At 44.1% G+C, this 25,338-nt stretch overlaps 1 protein-coding gene across 1 annotated transcript in view; it reads left to right on the top strand.

Annotated features, from left to right (window-relative positions):
• The window catches only part of LOC124607373 (cuticle protein 16.5-like), a 47,070-nt gene that overhangs the window by 4,496 nt on the left and 17,236 nt on the right, over positions 1–25,338 (top strand). The gene's annotated exons all lie outside the window — the stretch shown is intronic.

The raw sequence follows: 25,338 nt of genomic DNA, 5'->3' as shown, positions 1-25,338 counted from the left end.
CTCAATATATCAGGCCTACTGTACCAAAAACAAGAATCTCTAACATTGCTTCTTAATGGCCTGTTGTTGGCAGTCAGCTATCGTTTTTTTCTTATTCTTTCGATTGCTGGATATTATTTGACGTATTGCGTACCTGCAATCGGTAACCTTATATCATGTGAAAGAACAGATAATACTAGAGTAGCAACAATAATAATAATAACAACACACCGAATTGTTACATGTGATAATACATAGAATTACTCACTCCAAGACATCAAAAAGGTTTCTAGAGTGAAGCCTTACGGTAGACCAAAAATTTCAGTGTGAAATCTAAAAAAATCCCATCATAGAATCAAAATGGTAATAACCCTGTATCTAAATTACATAAATTTAGCATCACTAACTCGTAAAGACAAGTCTGCACACACCCCTAAATTACAATGGGTATAGAACGTAAATCGTCATAAAACATAAATGTAAGTATAATTAACAAAATCCATTATACTTCCTGGCAGATTAAAACTGTGTGCCGGACCGAGACTCGAAATCGGTACCTTTGCCTTTCGCCGGCAAGAGCTCTACCAACTTTTTTTTTTTCGCTGAATCTGATCGGGGCGGACGTCGTATAACACCCTTTTAAGTTCGTTGTTGATCTATTAACTCAGTTTTTTATTACAGAGGGCAGCTAACCCTCTGACCGAACACGCTAAGCTACCGTGCCGGCTAGCAACTGAGCTACCCAAGCACCAGTCAAGCCCCGTCCTCACAGCTTTACTTCTGCCCGTATCTCGTCTCCTACCGTCCAAACTTTCAGGAGTGCTAGTTCTGCAAGGTTCGCAGGAGAGCTTCTGTAAAGTTTGGAAGGTAGGAGACGAGATACTGGCAGAAGTATAGCTTTGAGGACAGGGCGTGAGTCATGCTTTTGCGTTACTTGCGTTACTTGATTTCGTGAAATTACACAGTCTCTAAATGAAGAAACTACCTAATTGTTTCTCTTGCCCGCGAAAGGCAAAGGTACCGAGTTCGAGTCTCGGTCCGGCACACAGTTTTAATCTGCCAGGAAGTTTCATATCAGCGCACACTCCGCTGCAGAGTGAAAATCTCATTCTGGAAACAAAATCCACATTTACACATTTCAACAAGTTTCTTTGTCATTTAAGAAAAATTAATCATAATTACAATTTCAACTATTATGAATAGTGATCTACAGTAAGACATGTAAATTAACATAGACAAGCAGGCAACGTGAACGACTTGCTGACGTGACAGACAAAGGCGGCAAGTACCGTGACTGCCTGCGTTGCCTTTCTAAACACCAGCCTAGGAGGAGGAGTTGCCAGAGAAGCATGATGAACGGGCGGCCAGCTGGCGGCTCGAAGGGCTGCAGGGCGGAGCTTCGGGTAATCGATGGCTGCAGCCTGGCCCGGAGCTTGCGTTGTGTGCCATGCTAGAGTCGCTAAGCGAGCGAGTTGAACTCTGCACACGTGGTACCCACGGGTGACTTCGACAATTGACGGCTGCAGCTAAAGAAAGATCTGGCCATTGTATCCAACGAGAATCAGTTTTTAGTATGATCTATTAATGCTATGAAATATCTGAGTGCTCGTTCTATTAGTATTGATGAAACGAGCTCATTGACGTATCACAATAATTTATACGATAAAAATAGATAAAGCTACAGCGAATAAACTAAATACACTATTATTCGAAATAATAATACTTCAGATTCACTTATATCAATATACGATGAGGTGACAGAAGTAATAGGATACCTCCTAATATCGTGTCGGACATCCTTTTGCCCAGCATAGTGCAGCAACTTGATGTGGCATTGACTTAACAAGTCGTTGGAAGTCCCCTGCAGAAATATTGAGCCATGCTGCCTCCATAGCCGTCCATAACTGCGAAAGTGTTGCCGGTGATGGATTTTGTGCACGAACTGACCTCTCGGTTATGTATCATAAACGTTTGATGGGTTTGCTGTCAGGTGATCTGGGTGCCCATATCATTCGTTCGAAATGTCCAAAATGCTCTTCAAACCAATCACGAACAACTGTGGCCCGATTACATGGCACTCTGTCATACATAAAAATTCTATCATTGTATGGGAACATGAAGTCCACGAATGGTTGAAAATGGTCTCCATGTAGCCGAACAGAACCATCTCCAGTCAACGATAGGTTCATCTGGATCAAAGGACCCAGTCCATTTCATGTAAGCACGTTCCACACCATTATGGAGCGACTACCAGCTTGTACAGTGCCTTGTTGACAACCCTATCATCTTCTCTTGCCAACTGAAATCGGGGCTCATCGTTTCAAACCCACGTCCATCCATCCTGGTTTTGATTTTCCGTGATTTCCCTCAATCGCATAAGCCATAAGGATGGTTCTTTCGAAAGGCCACGGCCGCTTTCCTTCTCATTCTTCTCTAATCCGAGCTTGTGCTTCGTTTCTAATGACTTCGTTGTCGACGGGACGTTAAGCACTACTCTCCTGCTCCTCAGGGCTCATCTGACCTGGCCACGGTTTTCCAGTCGTCTAGGGTCCAAACCGATATGGTCACCAGCCCAGGTGAGGTGCTGCAGGCGATATCACGGTGTTAGCAAAGGTACTCGAGTCTGTCGTCTGTCAAAAAAATGGTTCAAATGGCTCTGAGCACTATGGGACTTAACATCTATGGTCATCAGTCCCCTAGAACTTAGAACTACTTAAACCTAACTAACCTAAGGACATCACACAACACCCAGTCATCACGAGAAAATCCCTGACCCCGCCGGGAATCGAACCCGGAACCCCGTGCTCGGGAAGCGAGAACGCTACCGCGAGACCACGAGCTGCGGACTGTCGTCTGTCCCCATAGCCGATTTACGCCTGATTTCACCGCACTGTCCTAACGGATACGCTCGTCGTACATCCCACATTGATTTTTGTGGTTATTCGTGCAGTTTTGCTTGTCTGTTAGCACTGACAACTCTACGCAAAATCCGCTGCTCACGATAGTTAAGTGAAAGTCATCGGCCGCGGGGTTGTCCGCCGTGAGAGGAATGCCTGAATTTTTATTTTATTGACGGCAGACTCTTGACACTGTGGACTCGGAATACTGAATTCCCAAACGATTTCCGAAATGGAAGGTCCCATGCGCCTAGGTCCAACTACCATTCCGCGTACAAAATCTGTTAATCCCCATCGGACAGCCATAATCACGTCTTACACCTCCTGAAATGAATCAAATGAGTAAAAATGACAGCTTCGCCAATGTACTGTCTTTTACGCGATATTACCGCCATCTGTATACACGCATACCGCTATCCCAAGACTTTTGTCACCTTAGTATAGTAACTCACGTGTACACTGTATCAAATGATAGCTACTGCCAACAGCTACATCTGTCCAAAATATCTCTTTATACATTAACGAGCTCATAAGCCAAAACATAAATTAAAGGTAGGAAACACGTAAATATTGCCAGAATCCCATAACTCATTCCTGTACACATACTAAGGCGACAGCACTATGTAAGCATGCACATTACCTACATTCCTTTGTTGGAAGATTATAGATATAAGAACGTTTTCATGATAAAATTAGCTTTAAGTGAACAGGTGATTAATACAACTGACTATAATTTAAAAGTGCTGCACTGTGTGCCAAATTCGACAGCACTAGTGAGTAGTGTACGAAAAATATTTCGGTATTACACGCTCTGTTAACTAGCAGAAAAGTATTTAGATATCTTTGCCTTCTTCGATGTATTTTCACAGACTGGTAGCTTTACCACTTTTTTTCTTTTTTTGTTAAAGGACAAAATTTTCGCGAGATTGCAGAATCAGCTGCAAGGTCAAAAAGCTGCTGGCATGGAAAGTCATAAAAAGTGTTGTAGTACGGTTTTAGAGTACTGGTTGTCTAAATGAAAGTAAACGACCTTTTCGTGAATATTAAAACTGCTCAACAGAAGAAAATTAGTAATGGAGACACGAGCTTACATAATCTGGCGCGTTCCGCAGCTCGCGCTTGGAACAGCACACCTTGTGTCGCTGGCTGCAAGGGCATTCGACATTAGGATGTAGTAAAATTCATTTAGTGTGAGAGAGACGACATATTGTGTCTGGGTGGATTGCAATATGGTTCAATTTAGAATTTTTTGTGAGAATTGCAATCAGAGCACCGAACTGAAATTTTTCACAGGAGATGAGCGTTATGTAGGCAACAGACACTAATGGTATGCGGCATCTTGTGATGATTTTATTCAGTCACAACTGCAACCATAGTACAAAGACTGAACTTCGTTTTCTGGTGTCACCCGAACTTTTCGTCAGTCTGGATGACTTCGTTGTACAGGTTAACATAGCATAGGGTCGTGCACTGCACTACACACAGCGGTTCGACAAAAAAACAGAAACACGGCGAAAATGCGTGCTTGAACATAAAGGCAGATGCTAGCCAATCCCGCAGGTTGCGGTATTGTATTTCACCACAGCGGCATCTCCGCGATGTTCTCAATACGTTACAAGTACCAGTCGAGCTCACAACAATGTTCCGTGTGGTTTTTAAGTCCATTATGACGGAGCTTAGTGACTTCGAACGGGGAAAAATTGTTGCTACTTGTGTAGTGATCGCTTCTGTCACCAAGGGAGTAGAAGTGTTTGGTGTTTCTAGAAGCACCGTACTGAAGACTTATACCGCTTACAGAAGAAGCCGAAAGACATCAGCTGCTACGTCACAACCGTACAAAGTGTATATCCAGTGATCGAGATGGATGGTCATTGAAATGTACTGTGACGAGAAATAAGAGAACGACAGATGCAAAAGTCACTGCAGAATTCAATGTCGCACTCGTGAACTCAGTCGGCACCAAAACAACACGAGCGGAACTCCACAAGCACGGAATTACAGGCCGAGTTGGAACTCCAAAGCCACTCGTCAGTTATGCAAACGCCCGTAAGAAGAAAACGTCGTACCGAATCCATAAAACCTGCACTATGGAGCAATGGAAGAACGTCATTTGGTCGGATGTGTCTTGTTATACACTGTTGCCAACTCCTGGTCGAGTTTATTTGCTAGGAGTGAAACACGGCAGGGGTCGGTGACAATTTGGCAGCCATATCGTGGTATTTCATGGGTCCCATGGGTACTCTGCAAGGTAGCATTACTCTCACGGATTATGTGACCTTTGTGTTCCAAGACGACCGGCCTCCTATTCAAACAGCTCGCATCATTCAGGACTGGTTTGGCGAGAACGAGGATAAATTGCCACATGTCCCCCTAGCCACCACATTCACCAGATCTCATTATTGAACGTTCGTATTATACTTAGAGGAGAATGGTGAGTAATCACAGTCCATCTGTCATCGTTACCTGAACTTCCCGCTATTTTTCTGGGAGAGTAGTATACGATATCTTAAGCTCTGATCAGAACGTTTTGCAGCGATATGAAACATGTATTTGCTAGGTATTCTAGAATCAGTTTGAGTAGTCGGAACTCGATGTAATTCATCAAACTACTATTTGGAGACTTGAAACCGGCACCGGCCGCGGTGATCTAGCGGTTCTAGGCGCTCAGTCCGGAACCGCGCGACTGCTACGGCCGCAGGTTCGAATCCTGCCTCGGGCATGGATGTTTGTGATGTCCTTAGGTTAGTTAGGTTTGAGTAGTTCTAAGTTCTAGGGGACTGATGACCACAGATGTTAAGTCCCATAGTGCTCAGAGCCATTTGAACCATTTTTTTTTAAACCGACAGTAATTAATAAATTTATGAGGTCAGCATTCTTTGCAGATACACAGTTACTAAATAAATTACGTTATTCGGTGAAGCTACATTCATTCCGTGGTGACTGCACTTATAATTTGTGGGCTAATATTTGTGGAATGGACATTTATGAATCAGTTACATTAACTTACAGACAACAGAGGCCTACTCATAAGACGAGGAATATACGTAAGGGTGCATAGGCCTACCCAGGAGTGACGAACGATTGCTTTTCAGTTGAAGATTACACAAGACAGCCCTGAAGACAAAGGGTGCCCATACATTCGCGGGTGACACCAGGTCGTTCCAAGAAGATATTTAGAATTGGTAGCTCTCTAAACACAAACGGTTTATGTGACAGAGTGAAGTAAAAATCTGTCATAGTTGTGTTAGGAACTTTAAAAAATTATGTTTGAGCACGGAATAACTAATAATATTTAGCACCGCTGTACGTCATATTGAAAAGTCGTAAACAATAGTAAACCACAGAAACAAATAATATCACAAATAAAAATTACGTGTAAGTCCCTCTTGCACCGGTTGTATTGACGTATGGCGGCATTAGACTTGAAAATATCCAGTTTCAACTGGTGGGGGAAGAAATATTCAGCACCAATATTTCGGTACAAGGGAAAGAGAGGTCATGGTGCGAAATTTCTGTACACCAGGCTTTGCGTCAATGTCTTCTATCAGATTCCAAATATTTTCCTGTTGGAAATGTATATGAACTGAGGGCATGTGATGCTATTCATAATGAAGCGTCCGTCGGATGGGGACGTTAAACTCGGCGATCCCATTTTTTCTATTCGCGCTATTCAATAGAATTAGGTTATATGTCCACACCTGGTACGACCCTTACCCTTCTACTCATTATACAATACAAGCTCGACATCAAGCAGTAGTCACACACACTACAGTCACCTAGACTCAAAAGACTGACTTACGACACAATTCTCATATAATTTATGGAAGTGGTCATACTGCACGGTGGAACATTGCATTTTCCCATTATGCGGCAGACAGCCACTCCCAGCCAACAACGCCATACGCCTCTTTCTTTTCCTTTTTCTTTTTTCTTTTCCAAGTGTAAGGGTATACGGCCTTTGTCGCGTGCAGCATTCATGAGTGACAACTATCATCATCCTTCCGAGGTCACTGGCAATCTCCATAGTCAGTAAGGAAAAGGAGGATGCTTTGACAGCTATTTTGCACCCATGGTGTATTGGCGAACTTGGGACTCACAACTGCTGTATAATAACAGACAAATAAAACGAAAGCACGGCGTTTTCCTGACAATAATAAGTTGGGGTCATGAATTGTGGAGGGATTTGCGACATCTAGAAGAAGTTATTATTAATAATAACATCAAGATTGTTTTCAATAGTGAAGAATGAATGGACAAGTTTGGAAATGACTTGGGGCGAAGTTAAGGGGCAGGTTTAGAAGTGTTTTGGAGCAAAGTTACGTGTATTAGAGAGCCAAGATTTATCTTTATTTTGAGTTTTTCGAAAAAGGAGATTATGGCATATATAAAGGCATTCCATTTATGTGACAGTGTCAATCGTCCGTAAATACACAGTTAGTGTTCATCATGTGTTGCAGGCACTCGCCTCTGGAAACCCACCAGACACGTTGTTTGCATATTGTCGCATACTGAATATGAATACTGGGTCATCAAAGAGTGCGTTCAATTAGTTCTTTTATAATTATCGATTTTGGGAGGTTTCCCAAATCATCTACTTACACTATGTGATCAAAAGTATCTGGACACCTCCAAAGACATACGTTTTTCATTTAAGGTGCATTGTGATGCCACCTCCTACCAAGTACTCCATATCAGCAACCTCAATTCCAAACTGCATCAGGATCCAATGCAACTACTATGACAGTTAGGTGGAAGGTGAGAAAAGTTGGATTTCATGGTCGAGCGGCTGCTCAAAGCCACACATAACGCCGGTAAATGCCAAACAACGCCTCGCTTGGTGTAAGGACCGTAAACATTGGACGACTGAACAGAGAAAAATCGTTGTGTTGAGGGATGAACCACGGTACACAATGTGGCGATCCGATGGCGGGGTGTGGGTACAGCGAATTCACGGTAAACGTCATCTGCCAACGTGTGTAATGCGAACAGTAAAATTCGGAGGCGGTGGTGTTCTGGTGTGGTGCTGTTTTTCATGGAGGGGGCTTGCACCCCTTGTTGTTCTGCGTGCGCTTTAACAGCACAGGCCTACACTGATGTTTTAAGCACCTTGTTGCTTCCCACTGTTGAAGAGCAATTCGGGGATGGTGATTGCATCTTTCAAGACGATCGAGCACCTGTTCATAATGCAAGGCCTGTGGCGGAGTGGTTACACAATAACATCCCTGTAACAGACTGGCCTGCACAGAGTCCTGACCTGAATACTATAGAATACCATTGGAATGTTTTGGAACGCTAACTTTGTGCCAGGCCTCACCGACCGACATCGATACCATTCCCCAAGAAAACCCTCCAGCACCTGTTTGAACGCATGCTTGCGACAGTGGAAGCTGTCATCAAGGCTAAGGGTGGGAGAACAAGATACTGAATTCCAGCATTACCAACGGAGGGCGCCACGAACTTGTAAGTCATTTTTAGCCAGGTGTCCGGATACTTTTGATCACATAGTGTACTCTGGGAACCAAGGACTTTGTCGCGGTGGGATGGCTTGCATGCCTCGGCGACAAAGATATGTGTACTGTAGATGCAACAACATGGAAAAGGTATATGCAAAGGTGTCAGCGAACATATGGTTCCTGAAGAGAGGCAACAGCCTTTACTCTAGTTAAAGGAACAACAGTATGGATGACTGGGCAGACTAGGCCTTGTAACATTAAACAATATGGCTTTGCTCTTGTGATACTGGAAGAGTAAACTACAGTCGTTATGTTCCCCAAAGACATTCAGCTCTAGTGTATAATTTAATGAAGATTCATCCTCTTGGGTAAAATGTTCCATAGCAAAAATAATCCCCAGTTTCGATCTCCTGGCAGAGATTTTCTGGAGGGGGTAGTCATCAGTAATAACAAACATGCCGTTCTACAAGCAGGAGACTGGAATCTTAAATCGCATAGGTTGGTGAGAGAATTTAAAAGGGATATTGAAAGGCTGAGGTTACACTACCGGTCAAAATTTTTCGGTCACTCATGATAAAAACTATGTATTTCAATGTACAAACACATCAGTGTAAATAGACCAACCAAATAAGTATTTTCTCTCCCAAAGTACAATCCAATACGGTTTACATTTTAGCCTTTTGAAAGTATCCACCCTTGGCATTCTGAAGATAAAATTTTTTAGTGTATTTGTGAATACTGGAGTCCAACACATCCGTAAATTCTTCCGCAGGTCATCAACAGCCAATTTTCTGACCTCCCTGGCGAGTCCCTCCCAGAAGAGTTCAATGGGATTTAATTCAGGTGACTGATTTAGCCAAAGCATATTCTTCAGTCCACCACATTTCTCCCCACAATATAGAAGTGTGTTTGGGATGATTGCCCTGCTACAGAATAAACCACAACCAATAAGTCTCAACTGCATTCGCTATTTTGTCGAACACTGACATACTGAGACCGTGTCTCTAATACTACACTCCTGGAAATGGAAAAAAGAACACATTGACACCGGTGTGTCAGACCCACCATACTTGCTCCGGACACTGCGAGAGGGCTGTACAAGCAATGATCACACGCACGGCACAGCGGACACACCAGGAACCGCGGTGTTGGCCGTCGAATGGCGCTAGCTGCGCAGCATTTGTGCACCGCCGCCGTCAGTGTCAGCCAGTTTGCCGTGGCATACGGAGCTCCATCGCAGTCTTTAACACTGGTAGCATGCCGCGACAGCGTGGACATGAACCGTATGTGCAGTTGACGGACTTTGAGCGAGGGCGTATAGTGGGCATGCGGGAGGCCGGGTGGACGTACCGCCGAATTGCTCAACACGTGGGGCGTGAGGTCTCCACAGTACATCTACATCTACATCTACATCTATACTCCGCGAGCCACCTTACGGTGTGTGGCGGAGGGTACTTATTGTACCACTATCTGATCCCCCCTTCCCTGTTCCATTCACGAATTGTGCGTGGGAAGAACGACTGCTTGTAAGTCTCCGTATTTGCTCTAATTTCTCGGATCTTTTCGTTGTGATCATTACGCGAGATATATGTGGGCGGTAGTAATATGTTGCCCATCTCTTCCCGGAATGTGCTCTCTCGTAATTTCGATAATAAACCTCTCCGTATTGCGTAACGCCTTTCTTGAAGTGTCCGCCACTGGAGCTTGTTCAGCATCTCCGTAACGCTCTCGCGCTGACTAAATGTCCCCATGACGAATCGCGCTGCTTTTCGCTGGATCATGTCTATCTCTTCTATTAATCCAACCTGGTAAGGGTCCCATACTGATGAGCAATACTCAAGAATCGGACGAACAAGCGTTTTGTAAGCTACTTCTTTCGTCGATGAGTCACATTTTCTTAGAATTCTTCCTATGAATCTCAACCTGGCGCCTGCTTTTCCCACTATTTGTTTTATGTGATCATTCCACTTCAGATCGCTCCGGATAGTAACTCCTAAGTATTTTACGGTCGTTACCGCTTCCAATGATTTACCACCTATGGCATAATCGTACTGGAATGGATTTCTGCCCCTATGTATGCGCATTATATTACATTTATCTACGTTTAGGGAAAGCTGCCAGCTGTCGCACCATGCATTAATCCTCTGCAGGTCCTCCTGGAGTACGTACGAGTCTTCTGATGTTGCTACTTTCTTGTAGACAACCGTGTCATCTGCAAATAGCCTCACGGAGCTACCGATGTTGTCAACTAAGTCATTTATGTATATTGTAAACAATAAAGGTCCTATCACGCTTCCCTGCGGTACTCCCGAAATTACCTCTACATCTGCAGATTTTGAACCGTTAAGAATGACATGTTGTGTTCTTTCTTCTAGGAAATCCTGAATCCAATCACAAACCTGGTCCGATATTCCGTAAGCTCGTATCTTTTTCACTAAACGTAAGTGCGGAACCGTATCAAATGCCTTCCTGAAGTCCAGGAATACGGCATCAATCTGCTCGCCAGTGTCTACGGCACTGTGAATTTCTTGGGCAAATAGGGCGAGCTGAGTTTCACATGATCTCTGTTTGCGGAATCCATGTTGGTTATGATGAAGGAGATTTGTATTATCTAAGAACGTCATAATACGAGAACACAAAACATGTTCCATTATTCTACAACAGATTGACGTAAGCGAAATAGGCCTATAATTATTCGCATCTGATTTATGACCCTTCTTGAAAATGGGAACGACCTGCGCTTTCTTCCAGTCGCTAGGTACTTTACGTTCTTCCAGCGATCTACGATAAATTGCTGACAGAAAGGGGGCAAGTTCTTTAGCATAATCACTGTAGAATCTTAAGGGTATCTCGTCTGGTCCGGATGCTTTTCCGCTACTAAGTGATAGCAGTTGTTTTTCAATTCCGATATCGTTTATTTCAATATTTTCCATTTTGGCGTCCGTGCGACGGCTGAAGTCAGGGACCGTGTTACGATTTTCCGCAGTGAAACAGTTTCGGAACACTGAATTCAGTATTTCTGCCTTTCTTCGGTCGTCCTCTGTTTCGGTGCCATCGTGGTCAACGAGTGACTGAATAGGGGATTTAGATCCGCTTACCGATTTTACATATGACCAAAACTTTTTAGGGTTCTTGTTTAGATTGTTTGCCAATGTTTTATGTTCGAATTCGTTGAATGCTTCTCTCATTGCTCTCTTTACGCTCTTTTTCGCTTCGTTCGGCTTTTCCTTATCAGCTATGATTCGACTACTCTTAAACCTATGATGAAGCTTTCTTTGTTTCCGTAGTACCTTTCGTACATGATTGTTATACCACGGTGGATCTTTCCCCTCGCTTTGGACCTTAGTCGGTACGAACTTATCTAAGGCGTACTGGACGATGTTTCTGAATTTTTTCCATTTTTGTTCCACATCCTCTTCCTCAGAAATGAACGTTTGATGGTGGTCACTCAGATATTCTGCGATTTGTGCCCTATCACTCTTGTTAAGCAAATATATTTTCCTTCCTTTCTTGGCATTTCTTACTACACTTGTAGTCATTGATGCAACCACTGACTTATGATCACTGATACCCTCTTCTACATTCACGGAGTCGAAAAGTTCCGGTCTATTTGTTGCTATGAGGTCTAAAACGTTAGCTTCACGAGTTGGTTCTCTAACTATCTGCTCGAAGTAATTCTCGGACAAGGCAGTCAGGATAATGTGACAAGAGTCTCTGTCCCTGGCTCCAGTTCTGATTGTGTGACTATCCCATTCTATACCTGGTAGATTGAAGTCTCCCCCTATTACAATAGTATGATCACGAAACTTCTTCACGACGTTCTGCAGGTTCTCTCTGAGGCGCTCAACTACTACGGTTGCTGATGCAGGTGGTCTATAGAAGCATCCGACTATCATATCTGACCCACCTTTGATACTTAACTTAACCCAGATTATTTCACATTCGCATTCGCTAATAACTTCACTGGATATTATTGAATTCTTTACTGCTATAAATACTCCTCCACCATTGGCGTTTATCCTATCCTTGCGGTATATATTCCATTCTGTGTCTAGGATTTCGTTACTGTTCACTTCCGGTTTTAACCAACTTTCCGTTCCTAATACTATATGCGCACTATTTCCTTCAATAAGAGATAGTAATTCAGGAACCTTGCCCTGGATACTCCTGCAGTTTACCAATAATACGTTAACTTTTCTTGTTTTTGGTCTCTGAGGACGGACGTTCTTTATCAACGATGATAATGTCCTCTCTGGTAAGCCGTCAGGTATTTTATCGTTTCGCCCAAGGGGGGGTCCCTCTAACCTAAAAAACCCCCGTGTGCACGCCACACGTACTCTGCTACCCTAGTAGCTGCTTCCGGTGTGTAGTGCACGCCTGACCTGTCTAGGGGGGCCCTACAGTTCTCCACCCAATAACGGAGGTCGATGAATTTGCAACCATTATAGTCGCAGAGTCGTCTGAGCCTCTGGTTTAGACCCTCCACACGGCTCCAAACCAGAGGACCGCGATCGACTCTGGGCACTATGCTGCAGATATTAAGCTCGGCTTGCACTCCGCGTGCGATGCTGGATGTCTTCACCAAATCAGCCAGCCGCCGGAAGGAACCAAGGATGGCCTCAGAACCCAAGCGGCAGGCGTCATTCGTTCCGACATGTGCTACTATCTGCAGCCGGTCACACCCAGTGCGTTCAATAGCTGCCGGAAGGGCCTCCTCCACATTACGGACGAGACCCCCCGGCAAGCACACCGAGTGCACACTGGCATTCTTCCCCGACCTACCCGCTATTTTCCTGAGGGGCTCCATAACCCACCTAACGTTGGAGCTCCCTATAACTAATAGGCCCGCCCTCTGTGACTGTCGGGACCTTGCCGGAGAATCGGCCACTGGCCCAACAGGCGAGGCATCCTGTGGTGGCTCGGAAACGATGTCATCACCACTAGGAAGCACCCCGTACCTGTTGGAAAGGGGTAAGGCAGCTGCCACGCGGCCAGATCCCACCTTCGCCTTTCGGCCAGGCACGCGCGAGCCCACCACTGTCCGCCATTCACCCTGGAGTGATGGCTGACCGGTAAGATGCTCACTGCCGGAAGACGCAGCGACATCAGGGGTTCCGTGTGATTCCAAGGCCACCGAAGTAGGCATAGGTCTCACCACAGTTGCCCCAACGCCACTACGAGCCGACTCCTGCGCCTCGAGCTCGATGAGCCTAACAGACAAAGCCTCCACCTGCCCCCGAAGAGTGGCCAATTCTCCTTGCGTCCGCTCACAACAACCACAGTCCCTACACATGACTATGTTTACCCTACTCTATACGGTGACAAATTCCCAAGATAATCTTCTGATGAGCTACTCTGATAATCAAGAAACACTCACTGAAATACGAGACGCGAAAACTACGCTAGGTTTTCCCAGAAAAACTATTTAAAAGCTAAGCGCAGCAAATAAGTACAAAAACGCTTTATACAAACAGTACTCGCTGCTGCTGGTGCTCTCGCTCTGGCTGTCACAAGACAACTGCTGATTCAAGTGACTAGTGGCTAACGGCCGCGAAACAAACAAAAGACGGTTTTAGGGCGCTTTCTGTTCTAAACGATCAAGAAAACACTAAGAAATCTAACACGAAAACTACGTAAAGTTTTATCAAGAACTGTTAGTTACTATGCAGAGCAGATAAACACAAATAGAATCCCTTCCTTAGTGGAAGGTCGTAAACAAAATGCAAAATAAACGCTTTATACAAACAGTACTCGCTGCTGCTGGTGCTCTCGCTCTGGCTGTCACAAGACATCGATGTGGTCGCCAGTGGTCGGCGGAAGGTGCACGTGCCCGTCGACCTGGGACCGGACCGCAGCGACGCACGGATGCACGCCAAGACCGTAGGATCCTACGCAGTGCCGTAGGGGACCGCACCGCCACTTCCCAGCAAATTAGGGACACTGTTGCTCCTGGGGTATCGGCGAGGACCATTCGCAACCGTCTCCATGAAGCTGGGCTACGGTCCCGCACACCGTTAGGCCGTCTTCCGCTCACGTCCCAACATCGTGCAGCCCGCCTCCAGTGGTGTCGCGACAGGCGTGAATGGAGGGACGAATGGAGACGTGTCGTCTTCAGCGATGAGAGTCGCTTCTGCCTTGGTGCCAATGATGGTCGTATGCGTGTTTGGCGCCGTGCAGGTGAGCGCCACAATCAGGACTGCATACGACCGAGGCACACAGGGCCAACACCCGGCATCATGGTGTGGGGAGCGATCTCCTACACTGGCCGTACACCACTGGTGATCGTCGAGGGGACACTGAATAGTGCACGGTACATCCAAACCGTCATCGAACCCATCGTTCTACCATTCCTAGACCGGCAAGGGAACTTGCTGTTCCAACAGGACAACGCACGTCCGCATGTATCCCGTGCCACCCAACGTGCTCTAGAAGGTGTAAGTCAACTACCCTGGCCAGCAAGATCTCCGGATCTGTCCCCCATTGAGCATGTTTGGGACTGGATGAAGCGTCGTCTCACGCGGTCTGCACGTCCAGCACGAACGCTGGTCCAACTGAGGTGCCAGGTGGAAATGGCATGGCAAGCCGTTCCACAGGACTACATCCAGCATCTCTACGATCGTCTCCATGGGAGAATAGCAGCCTGCATTGCTGCGAAAGGTGGATATACACTGTACTAGTGCCGACATTGTGCTTGCTCTGTTGCCTGTGTCTATGTGCCTGTGGTTCTGTCAGTGTGATCATGTGATGTATCTGACCCCAGGCATGTGTCAATAAAGTTTCCCCTTCCTGGGACAATGAATTCACGGTGTTCTTATTTCAATTTCCAGGTGTGTATAAGGTTTAGAGTTAAAACAGCAACCGGCAACCTGTGTGGTTTAATAAGGTTTATTTGGATGAATCCATGACTGGTTCAGGATGATTCAAAGATTCATCTTCAGATGGTTGTTACACGTTCAGTTTTGTTTTCTTCCAGGGACCTCGTTTTATGTCCGTGATTGATCGCCCTGTAAATATTTATCGTGTGCGCTGTTATTAAACAGAGAACTGTGTTGTGTAATGCGTTTTTCAATGAACTAAACAGTGCCCGCATAGTGCAGATCCAAAAATGTGTTTATTTCAAAATTCACAACAAAACATCGGCGATGTCGCCACACAGAAGTATACAGCACCTAAGTTTTCACTCACACTGAAGCGCCAAAGAAACTTGTTTAGGCATGTGTATGCAGATACAGAGATATGTAAACAGGCAGAACACGGCGCTGCTGTCGGCAACGTCTACATAAGTCAACAAGTGTCTGGCGCAGTTGTCAGATCGGTTACTGCTGCTACGATGGCAGCTTATTAAGACTTAAGTGAGTCTGAACGTGGTGTTATAGTCGGCGCACGAGCGATGGGACACAGCATCTCCGAGGTAGCGAAAAAGTGGGAATTTTCCCCTTACGACCATTTCACGAGTATACAGAGAATATCAGGAATCCGGTAAAATATCAAACAAGAACCTGCAAGAAAGGGACCAACGACGACTAAAGATAATCGTTCAACGTGACAGAAGTGCAATCCTTCCGCAAATTGCTGCAGTTTTCAATGCAGGGCCATCAACAAGTGTCAGTGTGCGAACCATTCAACGGAACATCATCGATATGCACTTTCGGAGCTGATGACCCACTGGTGTACCCGTGATGACTGCATGACACAAAGGTTTACTCCTCGCCTGGGCCCGTCAACAACGACATTCGACTTCTGGTGACTGGAAACATGTTGCCTAGTCGGACGAGTCTCAATTGTATCGAGCGGATGGACGTGTACGAGTATGGAGACAACCTCATGAGTCCAAGGATCCTGCATGTCGGCAGAGGACTGTTGAAGCTGGTGGAGACTCTGTAATAGTGTTTGGCGTGTGCAGTTGGAATGATATGGGACCCCTGATACGTCTAGATACGACTCTGACAGGCGACACGTGCGTAAGTATCCTGTTTTATCACCTGCAACCATTCATGTCCATTGTGCATTCCGACAGACTTGGGCAATTCCAGCAGGACAATGCGACACCCCACAGGTCCAGAATTGCTACAGAGGTGCTCCAGGAACACTCATCTGAGCTTAAACATTTCCACTGACCACCAAACTTCCCAGAAATGAACATTATTGAGCATACCTGGGATGCCTTGCAACGTGCTGTTCAGAAGAGATCTCCATCCCCCATGTACTCTTACGGATTTATGGACAGCCCTGTAGGATTCATGGTGTCAGTTTCCTCCAGCACTGCTTCAGACGTTAGTTGAGTCCATGCCACGTCGTGTTGCGGCACTTCTGCGTGCTCGTGGATGGCTTACTCGATATTAGGTAGGTATACAGTATCTTTGGCTCTTCAGTATGGATTCGTCCATGAATAACACCTTGGACTATTGCTGCACGCTCCAATTTTTATGTTGCTGTGCAATCTTTTTACATTGCGTTATTTGTGTAATACAGGTCTTTTGAGCGCTATGCATCCGTCAAACCTTGTTCACGAAGACGGCGTTGTACTGTCGAGATAGAGACTGGAGCTGCTCGTATAATATTTACTTCGTCGCGAATTTCAGGTGCAGTACGAATCCTTTAAAATTAACTTTGTATTCATATGAACTGATCTTCCCTGTATTATCTTACTTGAGGTCTTCCAGACCACCATACACTTGCATTGGCACAAGTCTGCTTGAACCACTGCAGTGTATAGACTACTGTAGATTAGGCTATGCCACCTTTCGTTGCTGCTGTCCCACTAGAACAGCCTTCGTGATGCCGAACTAGAATTACGACATGTTTTTCAATTCCAGCCTCCTGCTACCGTCCCATAGGAAGTAATATGATAATAACTTCATCAGGTATACAAACACTCTGCTAGATACACACTATGTACTGTTAACTACTGCGAACTGATTGCTAGACAGACAGCTGCAAGAAGCCGATTTGAATGGAACCGTCTGAGGTAAACGTACGTCAGTGTTCTGAATATACTCATCAGCGCCAGTCTCTGGGAATAACCAGTCAAATAGACAACAGAGGCGCTTAGATTTTATATGTTTACAGATGTTTTATTATCAGAACGAGATTATCATAGAATAGTCAAAACGAAATCCATATTTTAACCACAAATCCATAGTTGTGATAGGTGATCGGAAACGTTTGTCCAGCAGTGCATGTGTAGCTATAAGAACAGGACTTCTGGTCAGATGACTACAAGCTACCATGAACATCATTGTGGACGTATTCTTGTAGTCAAGATATATATAAAGCCATTATCCCACTACAGTTGTACAAAATTATTTGCCCACTAGCTCCGCAAATGATGAAAGGACTAAAATAATTTATAATGAGATTAAAAAGTTATTCGAGGAAATGAACATTGAATTGTTATGGGCACTGCAAGAGAACGAAAAGTACCAGGAAAACGTGTGTTTGGGGAATGGAGTGAAAGGGTAAGCCAGCAGGTAGAATTTTGCACAGAGCACAATTTAATTATTGATTAAATTTAACTTTAGGATTACGAAAGAACATTTTGTACATAGAAGAGACCTAGAGATTTAGGAAAGTTTCAGATAGATTACGTTGTAACAAGACAGATATTTCTTAAGCAGATTTTAAAAGGCAAAATATTCCTGGGGCTGATGTGGACTCAGACTATAATTCATGGATTTCGACCTGCAGATTAAAACTGAAGAAATTGTAGAAAGTTGAGAAAGTAATGAGATGGGGCCTGGAATATTTGAAATAACCACAGCTTGTGAAGGTTATCACACGGAGTATTAGACAACAACTGGCCATAAAACGGTAAAGAAATACGACATAATATGAATAAGTAAGTTTGGGACATCAAATAGTGAAGGTAGCATATGACAATGTAGGCAAACAGACAAGGTCCAGTAGAATTCTTTGGATAACACGCGATATACTGAATTTAACTAACTAAATTAAGAAAATCCAGACGTATAAAAGTGAAACTGTAAGCGAGTGCAAAATGGCCATGCTGGAATACCTAGAGGAGAAATGCGAGGATGCAGAAGTATGCATAACTAGTCGAAAGGTAGATTTCAGCTACAGCAAAATAAAGAATCTTTGAAGGAAAAACAAGACGCTGTATGAATGTCAAGAGCTCAGGTGACAATGCAGTACTAAGTAAAGAAGAGAATTCAGATAGAAAGAAGGAATATACAGAAGGGCTATATAAGACAAACGAACTTTAAGACACTATTTTGCAATGAAAGAGGATGTAGTTGAAGACGAATTGGAACGGCGAAATGAATTTAACAAGTCAGTGAAAGACACAAGTCAAAACAAGGCCTGTATAGAACATGACAGTCCCTCCAAATTATTGAGACATCTGCGGGAGAAATCAATGACAGAACTACTCCACTTGGCATGGAAGATATATTAGGGAATCAAAATACCCTCAGCCTTCAAGAAGACTGTAATAATTCCAGATCTAAGATGTGAAAATTACCGAAACATCAGATGATGATTCAAGGTCGCAGAACATTAATACGAATTGATTACAGAAAAATGTGAATACTTGTAGAAGCCGTTCGTGATTAGGTTGTAATGGTCTGACTATATTCGCCGTGTATGCGCTTTATTATGCTCTGGCAAAGTGATGGCTAAAAACGTGGTACACTATTGAAATGATGCATCAAAAATGTTTGCTGAGTTGCGGAATGAAGACTGCAAGTACAGATAACCGAGTTATTAATTGTTTTGCAAAATCTGTCACGCACTCAAGATAGTGAGCCGCCACCCAGCTGCACCTACCAGGGACAGAGTAAATGCATGGAGGATGGGTGAGCGGTGGAGCCGACAAAACAGCGACCCAGACAGTGCGGAGACTACAGATGCTGTTCCCAAGCTAAAAAAATATTTGAATTAATTTTTGTTAACAACAGTGTTTGATCTCTATTCACTAGCGGCTTGCGCCAAGCCATCATATTAGTCATTTTTATTAACTGACTTCACTTAAAGAAAGATAGTGGGGTATTACGAGTACTGATCTGGAAGAATCTAAGTGACCATATTTCTTGTTCAACGATTCACTGGTTTTCTTTTGTATGATGAGAGGATGATAACGTGATGATATGATATTCATTTTCAGTTGAATGCAGTGCAAATTTTCTTTTTATTTTATGGATTTTATGAGAAGTCAGGGGAGTGACTTATTTTTCTTTGGCTTTATTCGGATTACTCTTTGCATTGTCATATGCGGAGGAATCTTATTATCGAATCAAATAGGTCAGAATATGCACTCAGGTCGTGAATTTTACTGTAATCGGTGGTTTTTGTATTAGGTCCGTACTACCGACGTGTGTTACATCGCAACATAATTTGCCGCCGCGCTGGCACCAGGAAACGCGACAATGGGTGACCAACGTCATGCGATGGACACGGGTGTGGCCGAGGTACTGTGTGTGTGTGTGTGTGTGTGTGTGTGTGTGTGTGTGTGTGTGTGTGTGCAGTATACCTAAGAGGAGGTGAGCTTCGTTGTTTGCTGAAGTTATGAAAATGTCAGTTTAATGGTATCTGACTCTCCCTCTGTTATAAGGTATTCTCTGACCAGCTGTGCTAGTTTGGCGACATCTCGGGTTATGTGTATCAATGAGAATAAAGTAAGGAGTGTTTGAAATGAATGCGTGTATAGTGTGCCGTCATGAAATCCTGTTTCTTTCTTGTCGTAAATTATGTCATAGCTACTGAACATAGTCTTTCATTTAAAATTAATGTGAGTCTATTCATTTTACTTCTTGTTCAATTATTTTCATAGTACATCTGCTTAACTAAATAATCTCGGGCCTCGCGACAAACAAATGTAACTTTTTAGTGGTTAAATTATAAAAATTTTCGTTTTCAGATATTCTTTATTCGATTGGCTACATTTTATATTTAGAAGCTTATTTATCTATTACCTATGAACGTAGAACTTGTGACTTTTTTCACTCACTATTACGAATGTTACGACAGACAAAATTTGAGTGAAGAATATCAAGTACAGTCAGTCTCCAAAGCAGTGTCACGTGAATTGGTGGGTGCAAAGAAAGGTCATGGATGTGGCAGGGTGGGGAGAGAAGAGTTGGGGAATGTTTTACACTTTATCCTGTATTGGTGCCAACTCAGGCATCAAGCACCGACCAGCTGCTATTGTACTAATGGCACACGGATTTAACATTTCGTGAATGCGTATTACCGGGACGTTCGTGTTCAGTTCTTTCGCTCATTTGTGCCAATGAACACAGATTTAAGCCAATTCAGTAGTAATACAACTCAATGAGTAGATACAAATTACGTTTAAAGTATTTACCAAACATCTAACTCCATGTCTCATGTCACATCGTGTTTTGTTTTTCCTAACTCTTCGTAAAGTCGAAATTTGACCTGACTCTTATGGGCTAACAATAGCTTCATCGTCATTAATGGCTAAATGCCTTGTTAATTAATACTGGACACACGTTCACCGAGCAACTGCATTACTACAGTTTCAACGGTTTGACTTGTAGCAATAGGAAACATGACGTCATAGTGACTAAGAGTACTCACTTGTGCCAATGTACAGGGTGAACATTAATAAAACCGACAAACTGCAGGGACGGATTCCTGGCTGGAAATGCAGGAAAAATGTCCATCAGCTAGTGTCCCGAAATGCATCGTTGCCGTGGCAGACGGCACTGACAAGCGACAGTTCCTCTGAGCGCGTGCCGTGTGTTCCTTGTGCGATGCCGGTTGTGTGATTGACGCAGCGTACTGTAAGCAAGCAAAATGGTCCAGTATTCGTGCCGGAAACAAGCCGTGATGCTTTTTGTGTACGGCCAAGCAGAAGGAAATGGTCGAGCGGCAGCATAGCTATATCAAAAGATGTACCATCACAGGCACCAGCCACATCACACATTTTAAGCCCTTTTAGGGAGTTTGCGTATCATGGGTTGTTTCAGAGAGATGAACGTGCAGGGAGATGGCTGTCTGTGCGCACATCAGATTTTGAGGACTGACTTCTACACGATATTGTTACAAACCCTTGCACAAGCTCCACGCAAGTGCCCCGCCAACATAGTGTAAGTCAAAGTACGATTATGTGTATCCAGCACGACAAACGCTTCTATCCCTGTCACCTACAACACACAAGAAACACATGGCACACGGTCAGTGGAACTTTCATTCGTCAGCGCCGTCTACATCTACATCTACAGCCATACTCCGCAAGCCACCTGATAGTGTGTGGCGGAGGGTACTTTTAGTACCTCTATCGGTTCTCCCTTCTATTCCAGTCTCGTATTGTTCGTGGAAAGAAAGACTGTCGGTATGCCTCTGTGTGGGCTGTAATCTCTGATTTTATCCTCATGGTCTCTCCGCGAGATACACGTAGGAGGGAGCAATATACTGCTTGACTCCTAGGTGAAAGTATGTTCTGGAAACTTCAACAAAAGCCTGTAACGAGCTACTGAGCGTCTCTCCTGCAGAGTCTTCCACTGGAGTTTATCACCTCCGTAACGCTTTCGCGATTACTAAATGATCCAGTAACGAAGCGCTGTGCTTTCCGTTGGATCTTTTCTATCTCTTCTATCAACCCTATCTGGTACGGATACCACAGTGGTGAGCAATATTCAAGCAGTGGGCGAACAAGTGTACTGTAACCTACTTCTTTTGTTTTCGGATTGTATTTACTTAGGATTCTTCCAATGAATCTCAGTCTGGCATCTGCTTTACCGACAATCATCTTTATATGATCATTCCATTTTAAATCACCCCTAATGCCTACTCCCAGATAATTTATGGAATTAACTGTTTCCAGTTTCTGACCTGCTGTATTGTAGCTAAATGATAAAGGATCTTTCTTTCTATGTATTCGCAGCACATTACACTTGTCTACATTGAGATTCAATTGCCATTCGCTGCACCATGCGTGAATTCGTTGCAGATCCTCCTGCATTTCAGTACAATTTTCCATTGTTACAACCTCTCGATATAATACAGCATCGTCCGCAAAAAGCCTCAGTGAACTTGCGATGTTATCCACAAGGTCATTTATGTATGATGTGAATAGCAACGGTCCTACGACACTCCCCTGCGGCACACCTGAAATCACTCTTACTTCGGAAGACTTCTCTCCATTGAGAATGGCATGCTGCGTTCTGTTATCTAGGAACTCCTCAATCCAATCACACAATTGGTCTGATAGTCCATATGCTCTTACTTTGTTCATTAAACCACTGTGGGGAACTGTATCGAACGTCTTGCGGAAGTCAAGAAACACGACATCCATCTGGGAACCCGCGTCTATGGACCTCTGAGTCTCGTGGACGAATAGCGCGAGCTGGTTTCACACGATCGTCTTTTTCTAAATCCATGCTGATTCCTACAGAGTAGATTTTTAGTCTCCACAAAAGTCATTAAACGCGAACATAATATGTGTTCCAAAATTCTACAACTGATCGACGTTAGAGATATAGGTCTGTAGTTCTGCACATCTGTTAGACGTCCCTTCTTGAAAACGGGGATGACCTGTGCCCTTTTCTAATCCTTTGGAACGCTACGCTCTTCTAGAGACCTACGGTACACCGCTGCAAGAAGAGGGGCAAGTTCCTTCGCGTACACTGTGTAAAATCGAACTGGTATCCCATCACGTCCAGCGGCCATTCCTCTTTTGAGCGATTTTAATTGTTTCTCTAGCCCTCTCTCGTCTATTTCGATATCTACCATTTTGTCATCTCGAGAAGGAACTACAGTGCAGTCTTCCTCTGTGAAACAGCTGCCGGCCACGGTGACCGAGCTGTTCTAGGCGCTCAGTCCGGAACCGCGCGACTGCTGCGGTCGCAGGTTCGAATCCTGCCTCGGGCATGGATGTGTGTGATGTCCTTAGGTTAGTTAGGTTTAAGTAGTTCTAAGTTTTAGGGGACTGATGACCACGTATGTTAAGTCCCATAGTACTCAGAGCCATGTTTTTGTGAAATAGCTTTGGAAAAAGACATTTAGTATTTCGGCCTTTAGTCTGTCGTCCTCTGTTTCAGTACCATTGTGGTCACGGAGTGTCTGGACATTTTGTTTTGATCCACCTACCGCTTTGACATAAGACCAAAATTTCTTAGGATTTTCTGCCAAGTCAGTACATAGAACTTTACTTTCGAATTCACTGAACGCCTCTCGCATAGCCCTCCTCACACTACATTTCGCCATCTACGTCGGCAACGATGCATTTCCGGACACACGTTCATAGGACCTTCTTTCCTCCATTCCAGTCAGGAATCTGCCCCTACAGTTTGTCGCTTTTATTAATGTTGATCCTGCATATCGAGCAGAACTAGAGGGCAAAGTGACGCTGGTATGAGGACAGATGGTAACACCAGTTGTTGACATTAAATCCTGTAGTTTTATTGTTTTGATTAAAAGAAATAATGTTCTAAAAACATGAATTTCAGAACAGTATTTTCTTAAAAGTTATTTCTCGTTGTAAGCTATCATAAGTTTCCAAAAAGTCTAAACTTACGATTTTTATGGCTGTGGGTGGGTTTGGAGGGGTGGGTTTGGTGGGTGGTGGGGGGTTTGTATGGTTGAAGAGGTGCGTTCTGGTACCTAAAATTTTAGAAACTAAGCACTGACTTAAATGAAACATGCACTGTATGGACAGTGGTATGGAGCGGCGCCTATGGAGAGGGCGAACTGCGTCAGACTGTGGCCAGCGCGCAACCAACCCTGTACTCACCAGCTGTGGGGCAGGGACAGCCGGTTGCGGCCAGTCGCCGCCTCCCGTCTTAGTCACCCGACACGAGAGTCGGGTAATACTACCGCCGCGGTGAGCGGCTGAGAAATTGGGACACACTGGAACTACAGACACGACTGGCTCAAGAGCAAACCTTTGCCAATGCTGGCTACAGTGCAACATGAAACTCCCAGTGTTCAATGTCTTGGAAAGATATGAAACACGAAGAATTGAAAACTGGATACCTTCTGTTTTTTGGATATATTCCAATCTGTGATTTCCTCTACCGATTTTACCCTTTACAGTTCTCTCTAGTATCGCAGAGGTTATTTTCTGATATCTTAACACGTCTCCTATCATCCTCTCATTTCTTCTTGTGAGTGATTTCCGTATGTTCGTTTCTTCGCCTATTCTGAGGAGAACCTCCTCATTTCTTACCTTATCAATCTATCTAATTTGAAATATTCTTCTGCAGCACCACACGTCAAACGCTTCGATTCTCTTCTGTTCCTGTTTTCTTACAGTCCATAATTCACTACCGTACAATTCAGTGCTCCAATCGCACAGCCTCAGAAATTTCTCCCTCGAATTATCGCCTATGTTTGATGCTAGTAGACATCTTTTGGCCAGAAAAACCGTGTTTTCTTTTGCTAGTCCGCTTTTTATGTGCACCTTGCTTCGTCTCTCATGGGTTGTTTTGCTTCCAAGGTGTCAGAATTCCTTAACTTCATCTAATTTGTGAACACCTATTGTGATGTTAAGTTTCTCACTATTTTTATTTCTGTTATTTCTCATTACTTTCGCCTTTCTTCAGTTTACTCCCAACCTACATTCTACACTCATTTCATTAAACAGATCCTTTAATTCTTCTTCACCTTTACTCAGGATATCAAAGTCACTAGCGAAGCTTATAGTTCACATCCTTTCACCTTGAATTTTAATCCCGTTCTTAACATTTCTTTTATTTCCGTCATTGCTTCTTCGATGTTCCGCTTGAACAGTAGGGGCGAAAGACTGCATCCCAGTCTTACCCCCTTTTTAGTCGTAGCGCTTCGTTGGTGGTCTTCCAATCTTACTATTAACTCTTAGTTCTTGTATATATTGTACATCACTCGTCTCTCCCTGTAGCTTGTTCCTATTTTTCTCAGGACTTCCAACGTCTTCCCCATTTCACATTGTGGAAAGCATTTTCCAGGTCGATTGCCCCCCTGGTGCCTTTGCCTTTCGTAAAGCCAAACTGATCGTCATCTAACAGTTCACGAATTTTCTTTCTTTCAATTTTTCTGTATTTTGTCCT

Source organism: Schistocerca americana, chromosome 3 (genome assembly GCF_021461395.2).
Source record: "Schistocerca americana isolate TAMUIC-IGC-003095 chromosome 3, iqSchAmer2.1, whole genome shotgun sequence".
Lineage (NCBI taxonomy): Eukaryota > Metazoa > Arthropoda > Insecta > Orthoptera > Acrididae > Schistocerca > Schistocerca americana.
The sequence above is the reverse complement of the archived record's forward strand: the minus strand, read 5'-3'. Positions and strand labels throughout refer to the sequence as shown.